Source organism: Mauremys reevesii, linkage group 1 (assembly GCF_016161935.1).
Source record: "Mauremys reevesii isolate NIE-2019 linkage group 1, ASM1616193v1, whole genome shotgun sequence".
Lineage (NCBI taxonomy): Eukaryota > Metazoa > Chordata > Testudines > Geoemydidae > Mauremys > Mauremys reevesii.
This window is the reverse complement of record NC_052623.1, coordinates 51,841,358-51,857,488: the sequence shown is the minus strand read 5'-3', so window position 1 is coordinate 51,857,488 and position 16,131 is coordinate 51,841,358. Positions and strand designations below refer to the sequence as shown.

General features: G+C 45.3%; 1 long non-coding RNA gene across 1 annotated transcript in view; it reads left to right on the top strand.

The window, feature by feature from the left end:
- LOC120404887 overlaps nucleotides 1-16,131 on the top strand; it is a 28,309-nt gene extending 12,178 nt beyond the window's left edge. The window contains exon 3 of the long non-coding RNA XR_005598236.1: nucleotides 15,537-16,131. This is a non-coding gene — a long non-coding RNA (uncharacterized LOC120404887). The remainder of the gene's footprint in view (nucleotides 1-15,536) is intronic.

Below are 16,131 nucleotides of genomic sequence, written 5' to 3'. Positions count from 1 at the left end.
TGTTGCTGAAAATGGGTGCCAGCTATCGGTGTAGCTGAACTGGCATTAATCACAATTTTATGTCAAACTGTAGCCAAGGACAAACTATATATTCAATACAGCTTCAGAAATTGTGATCAAAGCCTGCTTGGAGCAGATATTTTGAGATAATTGTCCTTGCTCCGAATTCTCCAGCTGAACCATCATTGCTCTTAACACAGTCTCAAATATGTAGGGCAAAACTGGGGCCCCTCATTAACAAAACTGCACCTCTGAAAGGATGAGAAGGTGAGTTTCTGTCATTACATTGTCTCAGGAAGAAGATCAAAGTGACTTCAGTGAGCTGAAAAGCAAAGAAAATGTACTTGACCTTTATCATTTCTGTATAATACATCAGGAAGGTCTCAGAAAGACAAGACCTGTTTGCTGCAGTTCACAGAATGTGGAAGTTTCTTTATTGAAGGAATCAGTATCCTCAGAGGAAGATTTATTTCTCAAAGACTCTGCTGTGGTAGGATACAGTTGGTTTATTTAATGCAGAAATTGAGGTTTCTACTTTGGGAGTGAGTCTCACCATCTTCTACAGTAGGCATGGGCGGTGGGTATCGTAGACAGGGGTAGGCTGTGTCTTCCCAAACAACCTAGCATGGCCCCGCCCATGCTCCGCCCCCAGCCAGCCCCCCCCTGCATTTCAGCGCTCTGCCTTTGCTGGTTCAGGTTGGCTGGTCTGCCTCCTGCAGGGAAGCTGGTGCTAGTGCTGCACTGCTGGGAGCACCGGGACTGGCCACCCCACCTCACTCAGGAAGGCAGGGCGGTCGGGAACACTGGGGCTGGCTGCGTTGCTCGGCTGCCCGGAGCACCAGGGTTGGGAGCGCTGCTGCCTGGCACATCACCCCCCCACTCCCCTAGCTACACCATCCCTGCACCCTGAGCTACCCCCTGCCTGCACACAGCCCCTAGCTACCCCTTCCCTGCACCCTGAGGTACCCCATCACTGCACACAACCCCTAGCTACCCCCTCCCTGCACCCTGAGCTACCCTGTGCCTGCACACAGCCCCTAGCTGCCCACTGCCTGCACCCTGAGCAGTTTTCAATTTTTTTTTGAGCTGAACCCCCACCACACACAACCCAGACAGGCTGGGTGGCCTGCTGAGGTGAGTCACGGGGTGGAGGTGGCACTGCCTTCCTGGACCCTGCTGTGTGGAGCTGACTCAAGTCCCATTGGCCCCTACCCCCAAAAAATAGAAGTCAAACTATAACTATGCCTGAGGGCCTGGCCCTGAGCCCCGAGTCCCCCCACCCCCCTTTCCTGCTGGGCCCTGGAGTTTTTATAGCCTGTTGAGGGAGGCTTCAGAAAGAAACAGGTTGAGAACCCCTGCTTTAGAAATCACACCCTCACAGAGTGCATTATCCCATCATGCAAAGAAGCCCTTAGTTTAATTCTGCCCCTTTTTCTACAGAGGAGGATGAGACAGCCTGGCTCCCATCTAATTGTTTAAATATTTCCACTGCTTAAATATAAAAAATGAAGGTGATCCGTCAGTAACTTTCTACAGAACATCCATTCAAAGGTGTGAAACATCAGCCAGCTACACTGGACAAGTGCATTTGCTGAATTTACTTGATATATTGTGAAACTGTTAACGCTGTGAGGCCTGGTCCAAATTACAAAGTTAGGCCAACATAAGTCTCCTTGTGTCAACCTATCTGTGAATGTGTGTCTACATTCCAATTTGTCTCTGGCTGATATAAGCACCCTGTAATGGTGACACAGTAAAACCACCTTCCCCAAACAGTGTGGAGCTGTGGTAACTTATTGAGCTTGATGCAGGGGGAGTGAAGACACTGCACAACCTGTGTCGACTTTAACAGTCCTCTAGCGGCTGTCCCACAATGCCCCATTCCCTGGACACTGACCTCTCTGTCACAGTTGTAAACACTACTGCCCATGGGTCATGGAGACTGGCAGCAATCCCCCCTTTTTAAAGCCCACTGCATATTTTTGAAATACCTTTTCCTGATTGCCCATCTTGGCGTGCATACCTAGCAGCTCTCCCTCGTGTACAACTGCCCAACCAACCATAACGGCTCTACATACTAGACACATTCCTGCCTGGAGTGGACAGGAGATTTTGGATCTTCTGGGCCTGTGGGGAGAAGAGGCTGTGTAGGCACAGCTACGGGCAAGCTGTAGACGTGTCAACATCTATGAAAAGAGTGTCTGGGGATGCAGGCAAAGGAGTGTGACGGCTCAGCAGCAGTGTTGCATGAAAGCAAATGAACTGCGGCAGGCATACCACAAGGCCATGGAGGCCAACAATCAAACTGGTGCTGAGTCGCATACCAGATGCTTTTATAGAATCATAGAACAGGAAGGGACCTTGAGAGGTCATCTAGTCCAGTCCTCTGCACTCATGGTATGACTAAGTATTATCTAGACCAGGCCTGCACAACTCGTAAAGCGGCGAGGGCCACATTACTCCAAAGAAAACAGCTGAGGGCCAAAACCTCCCGGCCCCGCAGAAACACCCCGCCCCAGGGCCGCCCAGCCCTGCGGAAACAAACCCTCCTTCCCCAGTGCCGCCCCACCAAAACAGCTGTGGGCCAAAAAGGAAGGTTGGGGGTGGGGAGGTGATACTTTTATTTTAAATCAACCAGGGGCTCCCAGCTGAAGAGGTGGCTGGGAGCCCTCGGGGCAAATTAAAGGGCTGGGGGCTCCGGCAGCTGGGGGGAACCCGGCAGGACCAGCTCTAGGTTTTTTGCTGCCCCAAGCAAAAAAAAACTTGGCTGCCCCCCATCCCAGCCCTGGGCTTCCCTCTGTACCCCCCTGCCGCTCCAGTGCTGGGCTTCCCCCTTTCCTCCCCACCAGTGCCCTCCCCCCACCCCGCTGCTGCCCCAGGCCATGGTCACTGGTAACTCGCTCCCAGGGCAGGTCATTCAGCAGGAATTTTGGATGTGCACAAAATACAGACAGGATTGGTTCCCATATGGTTACAGAGCTGCAGTAAAGTGGAACAATTTTCAGCTTGTGTGATTGGAAGATATCTGGATGCATATTATAAGACTGTCCTCCATAAATGAGGAAAAGTTGAGGTGCCTTTATTATTCTTTTATTCCACTCTTTCTTTCTATGGGGAATTTGCCAATGCAATATCACTGTCTTCCTTTTAAACAAACAAAAAGGCAATGGCTGTTGAAAATAGCAATTTCAGTCCTAATAAGCATTTCTTGCTCAATTTTATCCTACTTTTTCTACAGCAAGTTACAGTGGATCAGTATATTTGATTTGGGAGAAATGAAGTAACAGCTGCCCAAACTGAGCTTGAGCACTCCTGAATGTTGAGGTGTTCAAATCTGGAAGGCAGGTGCTGGGGGGGGCGGGGGGCGGGAGAGGAGGCTGTGGGCTCTGCGGAGGAGCATGGCAGCAATGTGTCTGGAGCTGCACGGAGCCAGACACGCTGGTCTGAGTGGCACGGTAAGGGGGCTAGGGGTTGGAGAAGGGGTAGGGAGTTCTGGGGGCAGTCAAGGGACAGGGAGCAGGGGATTGGATGGGGCGGAGGTTCGGGGGCAGTCAGGGGACAGGCAGCAGTTGGATAGGCATGGGAGTCCCAGGGGTTTATCAGGGGACAGGTAGGGGTGGGGTCCTGGGGGGAAGTTGGGGGAGGGTCTCAGGAGGGGGCAGTTGGGGACAAGGAGAAGGGAGGCTTAGATAGGGGCTGGGGTTCCAAGGGGCAGTTAGGGGCAGGGGTCTCGGAAGGGGGCAATCGGGGGACAAGGAGCAGCGGCATTTAGATAGGGGGTGGGGTCCTGGGGGACAGTTAGGGGCAGGGGTCCCGGGAGGGGGTGATCAGGGGTCAAGGACCAGTGGTGTTAGATAGGGGGTGGAGGTCGGGGAGGGGGCAATCAGTGGCTGCGGGCCGGGATTCAAAGGGCTCTTGGCTCCCCGCGGCTGCGGGCAGCCCAGAGCCTTCTGACTCCCGGCCGCGGCTGGGATTTAAAGGGCTCTGGGCTCCCCGCCGCTGTGGGCAGCCCAGAGCCCTTTGATTCCCTGCCACCGCCGGGATTCAAAGGGCTCTGGGCTCCCCATGGCTGCCAGCAGCCCAGAGCCCTCTGACTCCCGGCCGCGGCTGGGATTTAAAGGGCTCTGGGCTCCCCGCCGCTGTGGGCAGCCCAGAGCCCTTTGATTCCCTGCCACCGCCGGGATTCAAAGGGCTCTGGGCTGCCCACAGAGTGCCATGTGCGGGGGATTTAGAATCCCCCCGTGGGCCGCACAGTGAGGCTCCGCGGGCCGCATGTTGTGCAGGCCTGATCTAGACTATCTCTGACATGTGTTTGTCTAACCTGCTCTTAAAAATCTCCAATGAAGAAGATTCCATAACCTCCCTAGGCAATTTGTTCCAGTGCTTAACTACACTGACAACACCAGTGATATGAGTTAACCAAAGTTTGTAGTGTAGACACGGCCTTAGTCTTTTAAGTTGCTGTAATTCTGTAGCTGAACAACACCCTTCTTTTCTCACTGCTAGTCTTCCATTCTGTTTGGCTGCAGACTGGACATGATGGCAATGTATCTGTTTGGGTTTTTTTAAAGCTGTCTTTGCAAAACAAAGGGCTATATACACTGTCATCCTCCCCCACTTCCCCTGTTCCCTCCTCTGCAAGAAAGCTCAGATGCTAAAGAACAGCAAAACTCAAATTTGCAGTTTCCCTAGCACGGATGTGTATTGTCTGTAGTGAGGATGGTCATAAAAGCCAGGGCTCTGAAATAAAAGTGATAATTTCTATCTGTTGTTACCTTTTCTTGTTAGTGTTCTGCAACATGATTATGGTGAATGGTGTTGTTTCAAATAAAAAATATCGACTGCTACTGGCTGACTTGTAAAAGACAGAGGCTTGGCTATTGGCTAGTGCATAATTTCTCTTTTCCTAACTAGCTTTTGTGATATTAACATTATTTTGTGACATTCTGGTGGAAGCCTGAAGGGGGAAATGTTATAGTTCTTTCACAATTCATTAGTTTGTAGGTGTCTCTGTTATGATGTTTACACAATGAATGACTCATAAACTAAATGAATATGCCAGCTAATAGTGCAGCCTATAGCGAAACCTGATGCCATTACATAAAAGCATGGCAGTTGTTCATACTTGTGCTATTACTTGATGAAGTACTCCACACTGGAAATGTGCGTGCCGTAGGTTACTTAAATGTTCTGTGTTTTTATAAGATTTTTCTGAAATATGTAGTGTTTTACAATAATGGATTGGCCTCCTCTTCTCCACTCTTTATTGTACTATACCCCTTATTGTTCGGTTTAAGTTCTACAGCTCTTTTAAGTGCATAATTTGGAACTGAGGCCTGATCTACACTGAAAATTTACATCTGCATAGCTGCATCTCTCGGGAGTAAAAAATCCACGATCCTGAGACACGTAGCTATGCCAACGTAACCCCAGGTGTAGACAGTGTTAGGGCCTGGTCTACACTAGGAAATTAGTTTGGTATAATTATGTCGCTCAGGGGTTTGAAAAATGCATACCTTTTAACTATCTAGCTTAAACCAATTTTAACCCCTGGTGTAGACAGCGCTAGATTGATGGGAGAATTCTCCCATTGACCTAACTACCGCCTGTCGGGGAGGTGAATTACCCCTAGGGTGACCAGACAGCAAACGTGAAAAATCGGAACAGGGGGTGGGGGGTAATAGGAGCCTATATAAGAAAAAGACCCAAAAATCGGGACTGTCCCTATAAAATCGGGACATCTGGTCACCCTACTTACCCCTGACAGGCGAACCCCTTCCATTGACATAGGTAGTGTTGTCACTGCAGTTGTGCCGCTTTAGCATTTTAAATGTAGACATAAAGAATGTACCAGCATTTCTGAGGGCTTGTCTACACTACCAAGTTTTGTTGACAAAACTTATGTTGACACCCAAAAGTTGACAAAACAAAAATCTCCAAGGGGTGTTCACACTTGCTCCCTCTGTCGGCAGATCATGTCCACATTGGGGACACCATCATCGACAGGGTGAGCAATGCACTGTGGGTGCAGTACACAGTACAGTGTTGTGGGAAGGAAGAGCTGATCGCTGCACATCTTGGAATTCTCTCCGAGTTCTCCCACAGCCCCTTCAGCTGCTGAGAGCAGCATCATGAGTAGCTCTCAGTGCTGAGGAATGGCAAAGCAGTGCTGAGGAATGGCAAAGCAGCACAGCAGTCTGTTCCCCTTCCCCTGCAGCAGCAGTCTGCCTGCTGCTATGTTCCTAGTGCAGGGCAGAACAGGAGCATTCCCATGATTTGCTCTTTGAAGGGAGCAAGCACACAGATACTTCCTGGAGCATTGAAAGGGGAGGGGCGCATGCCTGCAGGGCAGCAGAGATCAAAACACTGAGCAGAGCAATCAGGGCAGGCATTGTGGGATACTGGCAGAAGGCAGTTCTGTCGATAAAACAATCCAGGGCCACACAGATGGTGTATTCCTATATGTCTATATAGGGCCTAGCACTTTTTGGGCACTGTAATATCAATAATTACCAGAAAGCAATGATATTCTTCAGTTTTTAAAGGTGAATTTACAAATATTAAATCCTAGGAACTCCTGTTCCAGGCTACTGTATGAATCTCACAGTCCTGTGATGGTTGCAGTATTAGTCTAACAGCCAGATTTAAGAAGGGGTCTTATTAATGAGTTAGGGCAACCCATACGCTATAAAAAATGTATTGCTACAACATGTTAGGCACAAAGCTGGTGGTCATTATCACCTGGTGGATGTATATGCTGGAAGTGGTGCAATTTTTATATATCACATAATGTTTAAATGTTATACGGCAACTAACCTGAAAAAAAATCACAAAAAAGGCTATAACTCAACGATACATAGTCTAATTTTCACCAAAATTGGCAGGAAGCTCCTCAACACAATTGATAATGCAACTATGTACTCAGAATAGGAGTGTTTGGGAAATACTTAGCCACAAGTGATATTTTATGCTTTCTCCTTTTTTGCCTTCAGTTAAAGCAAAAGTCTGTAGTCACATGACATTCTGAGCTTGTTTGTACCATGTTCTAGTGTGGTTATGTGAGTTATGCTAGATGGGGTTGTGTACATGTAGCAGAAGCCAGACTTCTAGAGGAGAAACCATATAATATAACATGCCCTAATAGATAGTCAGGGAACAGTATACCATACTGCCAGACCCTTCGGTGGCGTACAGCATGACATAGCCATTGAGCAATCTCTCAGCAAGGACTGTGTGAAGCATGAGCATCTTTACACAAAAGATAAGGCTCTGACCAAGCATTTCCTGACTGCACATTTTAAGGCAGCTGTAACAGTTACGACAAAATAAATGTGTAGAGTGCATCCTTGAGCACAGATCTGCACAAAGAAGCTACCACAAAGCTCAAGGTTGCAGATGAAACTGCTGTTGAAGTTATTAAAAAATTTGTGACTGAAAGAATGGCAAATACTTTTAGCATTGAACCTGGATCAAGCCCAGACAACAGCCAGCCACTTGTGAACATTGCAACATCTACTGGGGCCCCACCTGAAAGTGCAGGAAGTTTGTGCATAAGAGAATGGCACACAAGAAATGAAGCCGTTTGTAACCAGTATGCTCCAAAGGGGAGAGGTAGCCCTCTTTGATTCCATAAAAAGGCATAATGTCAAAAAAATTGCTAATCTCAATAAGCCAGTCAAACAAAAGAAGAAGCAGACAGCACAAGCAATAACTGTTAATTGTCAGATATTGAGCAAGTGGACAATGATTGCCCAGTCCAGAGATGTTGATATCCAGGGTTTGTTGAAGTATGAGCTGCCACCTGCCCAGCTTTCCCTCTTCATTTTGGCTGGATCTCTAAGAAAGACCCAAAAGAGCAACACACTGTCATGGCAGGAGAAAAATTTAAAAAAAAAAAAAAAAAAAAAGTAGATAAATTCATGGAGGATAGGTCCATCAATGCCTATTAGCCAGGATGGGCAGGGATGTTGTCCCTAGGCTCTGTTTGCCAGAAGCTGGGAATGGGCAATGGAATGGATCACTTGATTACCTGTTCTGTTCATTCCCTCTGGGGCATATCCCATTGGCCACTGTCGGAAGACAGGATACAGGGCTAGCAGTTTGCTCCAGCACTACTAGTTCTGTTGCCTCAGTTTCTGAGAGTATCTCATTTTTGTTATCAGGAAAGATCAAGCTCGAGGTAGGAATCTCCCTAACATTCTCAGTAAAGAATTGTTTATTCCTTACCCCCTCATGCCCTTCTCCCATGCTAGAGGTTCTGTGTCTCCCCATTCTTCACCTTTCCCTCCATGCCAGGGCTCTGGGCCACCCATTTCTCCCTTTGCCAGGTGCCAGGGTCCCCCATGTTACCCTTCTCCCATACCGTTGTCCCCCGTAAGCAATAAGGTTCTACCCATTGATGCCTAGAACGCTCTCCGAAATGTTGGAATTGTGGCATTCAAAAGCTGTGTTGCATCCACACAGAGAAATGCCATCAAAGTGAGTATAAGGCATACAAGCTTGGCCAATTGACTAACTTATTTTCATTATATTTATAGACTTTTATTTAATTGGGAAACCGACACAGTAGCTTTCTCTCCATGCTGTTGTCTTACTGGGTTTATTACAAAGAAGGGAACTCCCTTCTGGATACAGTAGGTTTTGAAGTGAGCCAGAACTCAGTGGCATGTTGTACTGGCACTTCTATGGTGGCCTCAGAGGTTTTAACCTTTCATTAAAAAAAACAATTATTCTAGCTCTTTTTTGATGAAAAGATAAGCTTCAAAATGTGAATATATGTAGTGCTGTTTTCTTGAATCTTCAGATACAGATCGAAAGAACAGTCCTAAGAGAGGTGGAAACTGACCCTCCTCCCCCAGTTAATTGTAATGGGTTACTAACTGAAGCTTAGTAACAATGAAAATGTCAGCATGAACTATTAAACTGTGGGTCACTTTTGTAGAAACCTCAAATCTCTCTGAGATTATGGCCTGAGGGATATTGAAAAGTGCCGAAGCCAGGTTTAGGCTTTTCTTTGGTGGCATAGGGCCCCTTAGCTATTGACGAGCAACTGGGATTTTAGGATTTCTTGCAATCCCTGTTGTTTGTGTCTCTCTCCTGTGTGTGTGTGCATGTGAAGAATGCTGAATATGTCAGATTTCTCTCGTGTTTTTTAGTTATTCCTCACCAGGATCCTCTCCATGCTGGTTGGGGCCCTGGAAGATTCTCTGTTTTTTCCCTGCATTGCACAAGGCTCTTTTCATACCAGCTTCCCTTGTGAGAAAGGCTAGATGCAATTCTCTTTGGAGCCAATTAGGGCTGTTCCTATGAGTTGACATGAGCAACTCATTCCCTTCTAGGGACAGAGGACGAAATTCACCATTGTGCAGTGGGTCCACACAAGGCGTTATGCACTAATGAAGCCCACTTAAGCCCTCTTGCTAGGCAACATTTACATGGTGTTTAATGGTGCCTAGAAAGAAGGCTGATATTTACACCAGCGACACCATCACAGGACCTAACCAGATCAGCCACAACATCACTGGTTCATTCACTTGCATGTCCACCAATGTTATATATGCCATCATGTGCCAGCAATGCCCCTCTGCTATGTACATTGGCCAAACTGGACAATCCCTATGTAAAAGGATAAATGGACACAAGTCAGATATTAGGAATGGCAATATACAAAAACCTGTAGGAGAACACTTCAACCTCCCTGGACACACAATAGCAGATTTAAAGGTAGCCATCCTGCCGCAAAAAACCTTCAGGACCAGACTCCAAAGAGAAACTGCTGAACTTCAGTTCATTTGCAAATTTGACACCATCAGCTCAGAATTAAACAAAGACTGTGAATGGCTAGCCAACTACAAAAGCAGTTTCTCCTCCTTGGTGTTCACGCCTTAACTGCTAGAAGAGGGCATCATCCTCCCTGATTGGACTAACCTAGTTATCTCTAGACTGATTCTTGCCTGCATATTTATACCTTCCATTGGAAATTTCCACCACATGCGTCTGACGAGGTGGGTATTCACCCATGAAAGCTTATACTCCAATACTTCTGTTAGTCTATAAGGTGCCACAGGACTCTTTGTCATTTTTTACAGATCCAGACTAACACGGCTACCCCTCTAATACTTAATCTATACTTGACCATTATTTCTATTCAATTGCATCTTTTATATTTACATATTTAGGTCCCAATCCTGTCATTGAGTCTGTGCGAGTGGACCCTTGTACTCATATAGAGCCCATTCAAGTTAGAGGGACTCCAAATGAGCACACAAATCTGCGAGGGAGGTCTCAGTGCAGAATTTGGGACTAAATGTTGTGTTTCATCTCTGAGTCTGTTTGCCTAAACCATCAAGGTTACCTTGTAAAACAGCACTGCCCTGATGAATCTTAGCCACTCCTTCTACTTTAGTATAATCACTATACTGTATACTCCACGATATTGTCAGTCATTTATTCTGGATACTTGTGGTTACAACATTTGATTTGTCTAAGTTGCCAGATACTTTTGATCACTGTGGTAATTGTTAGTGTGTTGATGCTTAGCTACTTCTTACCTGAGATATGGCAGATGACTACTGCTTTTAATAGCTGCAATTTCAAGTCACAATAACCATATCAGTACAGCTGTCTAGCTCATGCCATGTATAAAGGTGTTTATAGATTTGTTTCTATATACTGGGTACATGGAGTTCATATTTTATATTTTGGGCTTTTTATGGTGTACTATTTTCTGTGGTCTATTACTAAAAGCTTCCAGTATGATGATAGACTATGTTGTACACCAAATAAAATAAATACAATAAAACACTGAGATTTGCTATCTTTCAGTGCATACTTGTTACTTTTCTGCTTTTTGTGGAGATGTGTACATGCTGCATTATCTGGCTGAGAGTGAAAATATTTTCGTTTTACTAAACCACAAAATATCTTGCTTTTTGTTTACAAGTGCTGGTCTCTGAACTACTGAGTTTGAGTCCCTTTATAATTTTTTTGAGTACTAAATGAAATAGCTATGGTGCTAATAGGAAGGGAAGAAAATTTCATCAAAAATTGAAAAATATATTTTGAGAGGAAACTGCATACATTCCATCTATATTCAAATTTTATACATTTCTAAAGATCACATTGAATAGGTAAAATGATCTCCAAAATGTTCAGAATAATTTAAAATAAGATTAGATTGAACCCATCTCGTCTGCAATGATGGTGCAGAATTATTTGGTTTCTTCAGTCTTTCCTAGGGCACCTATCACATTAGTATCTGAGAGCCTCAAATATGTTTAGTTAATGTATCTCCATATTTCCTCTAGAAAAAAGAGCATCATTAGTCCCATTTTACAGCTGGAGAAATTAAGACATGGACACTTGCCTGAGACGACACAGTGAATCAGTGGCAGAGCCAGCATTAATTCTGGGGCCTTCTGACTTGGAACGCTGCTTATTCCTTCAGACCACATTGCCTTAGTGTTCCCATTAACTTCCATTGCAATTATGAGTTCTCAGCACTTCATCATATTGGGCCCCAAGTGCCTCAGCTTGGATACCTAGCTGATTACCATCTGCCAAAATATTGGTTTAAGTGACTTGCTCATAAGAACTCTCTGGCAAAAGCAGGGACAGTACTGAGTTTTTCTGTGTGCAATTCAACTACCTTAACCACATGGTCATCCTTTCTCTTCTTGCAGTGCTCTGCCTCATTCTCTTTACACTTTCCAACTTCTAGAGCAAATGAGTCAGGCCGGGAACCTACAAATAACCTGATTCATTTCCTGAGTACCATCCATCCTTTGTAGTAAATGAGGCAGGGGTCCTGTGGAAAAAGACTGCATAATACACTAGGGTTGCACAGCCAGACTTAATTATGGCAATTCCCAACTTTAGAGTGCTTGACTTTGCAACCTAAATAACATCGCTTTTAATAAGCGACAGAGTCCTGTGGCACCTTATAGACTAACAGAAGTATTGGAGCATAAGCTTTCGTGGGTGAATGTTGTTGGGAGAGAAGTGTTATATGTATTTTTATGATTATTTTTTTAGAAAAAGAAAAGGTAAAAACAACTTCTATTTTGCAATTGCAACACTCTCCCCCTCATGCATTGTTGGTAGCATTTTGCCCCTGAACCCTCAGCACATCTTAAGCTATAGGGATAATTGTTGTAGCTAGCAGTGAGTTTCCTTGAGAGATAACAACCTATCTTGCTGGAGGAGGGGGTGAGTGCTGTCAGGGCATGTTCTAGGTCTGGGAAGTTGTCATGATGAAGCCCAGACTGTCTTCTCTTGCACACTGCTCCCCCTCCCACTAAGAGGTTATCTATTCCTGGGGTTCCCAGTGCGATGTGTGCTGCTCCATAGACCAGCCTTAGATTAGTGTACATGGTCAGTTAGGTTGGCATGTTGCCAAAATTTGCTGCCAGTGCAAGCAACAGAAAGGAAATGGCAGTTTTCAAAAGTTTCTCAGCCAAACCTGAACCGAAGTTCACGAGACAAATCAAAAGCACTTATCTGGCATCAGGCTTTCTTCCTGCTGAATGGAGGCCTTTTGCAAACAATGCTAGATGCTTGAGCTTCACCAAAAAATAAGAAGAATAATTGCAAATATCTCTTGTGATGGGAAATATTAGGCAACTTAAATATAAGGGTTGCTCCCTCTGTAGTTTCCTTCTGAGTCATACAACATTTACTGTGTTTGTGAGCTGTCTACCCAAAATGACATGTAGAGTCTGTTGCCAGAATAGCAATATCAAGAATTGCAAGCTAATCTCTATTTTTGCTGCTAGACTCTAGGCTTGGATTTGGATTTCACTTTTTTTTTTCTATTACTGTATCATTGAATAGGCCCAGTTTTTATTGACACTTTACCTTGGTCATGTGGATGGTGCAGAGAATCAGATGTCTCACTGGTGGTTTTCTAGAAAACCTTATACTCCCTTCTCCTTTCATGCTTCTCTCTGGGTCACGTGCAGTCCTTATTGTACAAGTACTGTTTGCACAGGTAGTGTATCAAAATAGGCTGTACCATAAATATGGTTCAGAACTAGAACTGGCCAGAAAAACTTTGATGGAACCATTTTCTATCAAGAAATGCAGTTCCATCAATTGAAATCCTTTGGCAAAATTGACACCATTTTATAAAATGTCATTGTGGAGAAAAAACAAAACAAAAACTCCTTTAAAAAAAAAGTCAAAATGTCCCGTTTTGACATTTTTGGAATGAAATGTTTTGATTTTTTGATTTGAAGTGACTTTTTGTTTTAAAATCTTTTTAAATTTTGTAATATAAAAAAAAATTGTTTCCCCGGGATTTTTCCTTTGAGAATTTTGGGGTTTCATTTCAATTTGAAATGAAGTCAGCTTTTGAAATCTCAGAATCATTTGTGAACAGAATTTCCGTTCTCCTGCCAGCTCTATTCAGAACTTTTTGAATTATGATTATGATATTCTAACTACAAGGAGGGTTTGAAATAGAATGTAATCAGTTCTGAGATGCACTGTTGGCATTACCACATGGTAGCTATTAGGTTGACATTTGCCTTGTCCCTTTTGATCTTTCCTCTTGCTCTGGGGATGAGGGTTATTAAAGGAAATGCATACAGGAGGTATGTATTCCAATCTAAGAAGGATGTATTTGTGAGAAATGTTCCTGCCCTGCCCATTCTCATGCAATACAGTGGGCACCTGGCATTATTTTGGATACAAATAGGTCTATATGTGAGTGTCCTCATCTGCAAAATAGGTTGCTCGTTTCGGTGACCAAATGTACTGGTGCTGTGCTGCTCTTCAGAGAGTCCACCTGCACATTTTCCTCTCCTGCTAAGCAGAAGGCTGTTGGATGGCTCTAGTGCTAGATGCACTACAGCCTAAGTCCTGGCCTACACTACACAGTTAGGTTGACATAAGCTGCCTTGTGTCAATCTAGCTGTGCATGTATCTACACTTAAATTTGTCTCCCATTGAGCTTAGTGCCCATTATAGTGATGCAGTAACACCACCTCCCTGAACGACATTGAGCCATGGTTGCTGTACTGAGGTTGACAAAGCATGAGTGTAGACATTGTGTTACTTATGTCAACCCTAGCAGGCCTCCAGCAGCTGTCCCACAATACCTGACACTGAGCTCTGGTCACAATTGTGAACTCCACTGCCCAGGGGATGTGGCCCTCATCCCTTTTAAAGCTCCACAACGTTTTGAAATGCCTTTTTCCTGATTATCCAGGTTGGTGAGCACACCTAGCAGCTCTCCATTGTTGTGCATTCCTGCCCAGCTGACCATGCCAGCTACATGCTCCAGCTTGGTGTAAGCAGGAGATATTGGATCTCCTGGCCTGTGCGGAGAAGAGGCTGTGCTGGCCCAGCTACAGACCAGCTATAGAAATGTGGAAATCTGTGAGCAGATTGCACGAGGGATGCAGGAGAAGGGGTACAACAGGGACCAGCAGCAGTGCTACATAAAAGTGAAGGAACTGCATCAGACATATCAGAAAGCCAGAGAGATCAACAGTCAATCTGGTGCCAAACTGCAGCCCTGCTGTTTTTACAACAAGCTGCATACCATACTTGGCGGAGATCCCACCTTGCCCCTCCACACACCACCTTGGATACCTCTGTGGAACCTGAGTCACAGGCCCCGGCATGAACAGTAAGGATAAAGAAGAGGTGGAGGAGGAAGAGGGGGATGGGGGACATACGACTCGGGGGGTCCAGCTATTCTGTGAGCCAGGACCTGTTTGAGACTCTACCGCAGTCCATTCAGTCTCTGTTGTTGAGCACAGGCAAGCCCAATGCAGGGAAAGGAGCACTGGGTAAGTGTGTAAATTTATTTCCCATTATAGTGATGTACTGATGGTGCCCCCAACTTAACAGGACACAGCTATCAACTTTTCATTAATTTACTCATCCCAGTACAACAAAGAGAGGAATTGTTATCTGCTTTTCATACCCCTGCAGAGTAGGCAATAGGAGGGCCATACAGAGCAGTTTGTTTACGTACACAGGGATCTCCCTTGAATCCTCCTGAGAGATCTCAATGAAACTTTCATGGAGGTACTCTGCAGACTTCTCCAGAAGGTTACTAGGGATGGCAGCCTTATTTCTTCCTCAGTGGTAGGATATTTTCCCATGCTCATTGGTGATAACTTGGACAGGTACCATTGCAGTACACAAGCTAGCATATGGGCCCAGGTAGCTTAAGCACACCAGCACCAGCTGTGCTCTCAGTGGCTTTGTTACCCTCAGGAGTGAGATATCAGCTAAAATAACCACCACCTGTGGAAAATGGTGCCAGTATTCAGTGTCAGTGCCCCGTACTCATTGTTTCATGCAATTGAGCAATTCCCTCCTTATTTCCCTCACCCTTGGCAGGCCATACTCATTATGGCTGGTGCTGAGAGTGGTGTTTTCCATAAGCACTCTGAAGCAGAAGAGTCAATAAGCCTGTCTTGTTTAAAACTTTAGGTGAGCAAGGGAAGGGAGTTCTGAATCTTAACTTTAACTTTACATTGTGACTATACTGACAATGGTACCTCTGTGTGTTTTATCTGCAGCTGCTGCCACTGCAGCCTTGAGGGGGTTCCCCTTCTACACCTGTGGAACACCTGAGCCAGATAAGGAGGAGAAAGAAGAGGACTTGGAAAGACCTGTTCAGTGAGATCCTCTGCTGCTTCAGACTGTGAACAAAGGGCCTGGAGGGTGAACATTGCAGACAGCCTGAGGGAGGAAGATGTGGACAGGTGGAAGGTTCAGGAATCTCAGTAGAAAAGGGAGATGCACCAAGACGTAATGGGCCTTTTCTGGCAGCAAACACAAATGCTGCAGTCTCTTGGGGACCTACAGGGTCACCTCCCTTTGCAGTCCATGGAGAACTCCATTATAGCCCCTCCTTGCATCCTCATCTCAACATTGCACGTTGTATCAGTGGCTGCATCCCTACACCTGCCACTCCACCTCTCAGGACATTAAGGACAACCACAGCTTCACATACACTGAGCTGGGAAAGCCATGGTTGCTGTACGTGTAGGTAAAGTTGACATAAATGTTTTTTCCCTTGTTAAGTTCTGTTCCATTAATTTTATTAATTTTTTTATGTATTTACTTTTGAATTGCACAGCTTTTTCTTTCCACTGGTTTTGTTAATGAATA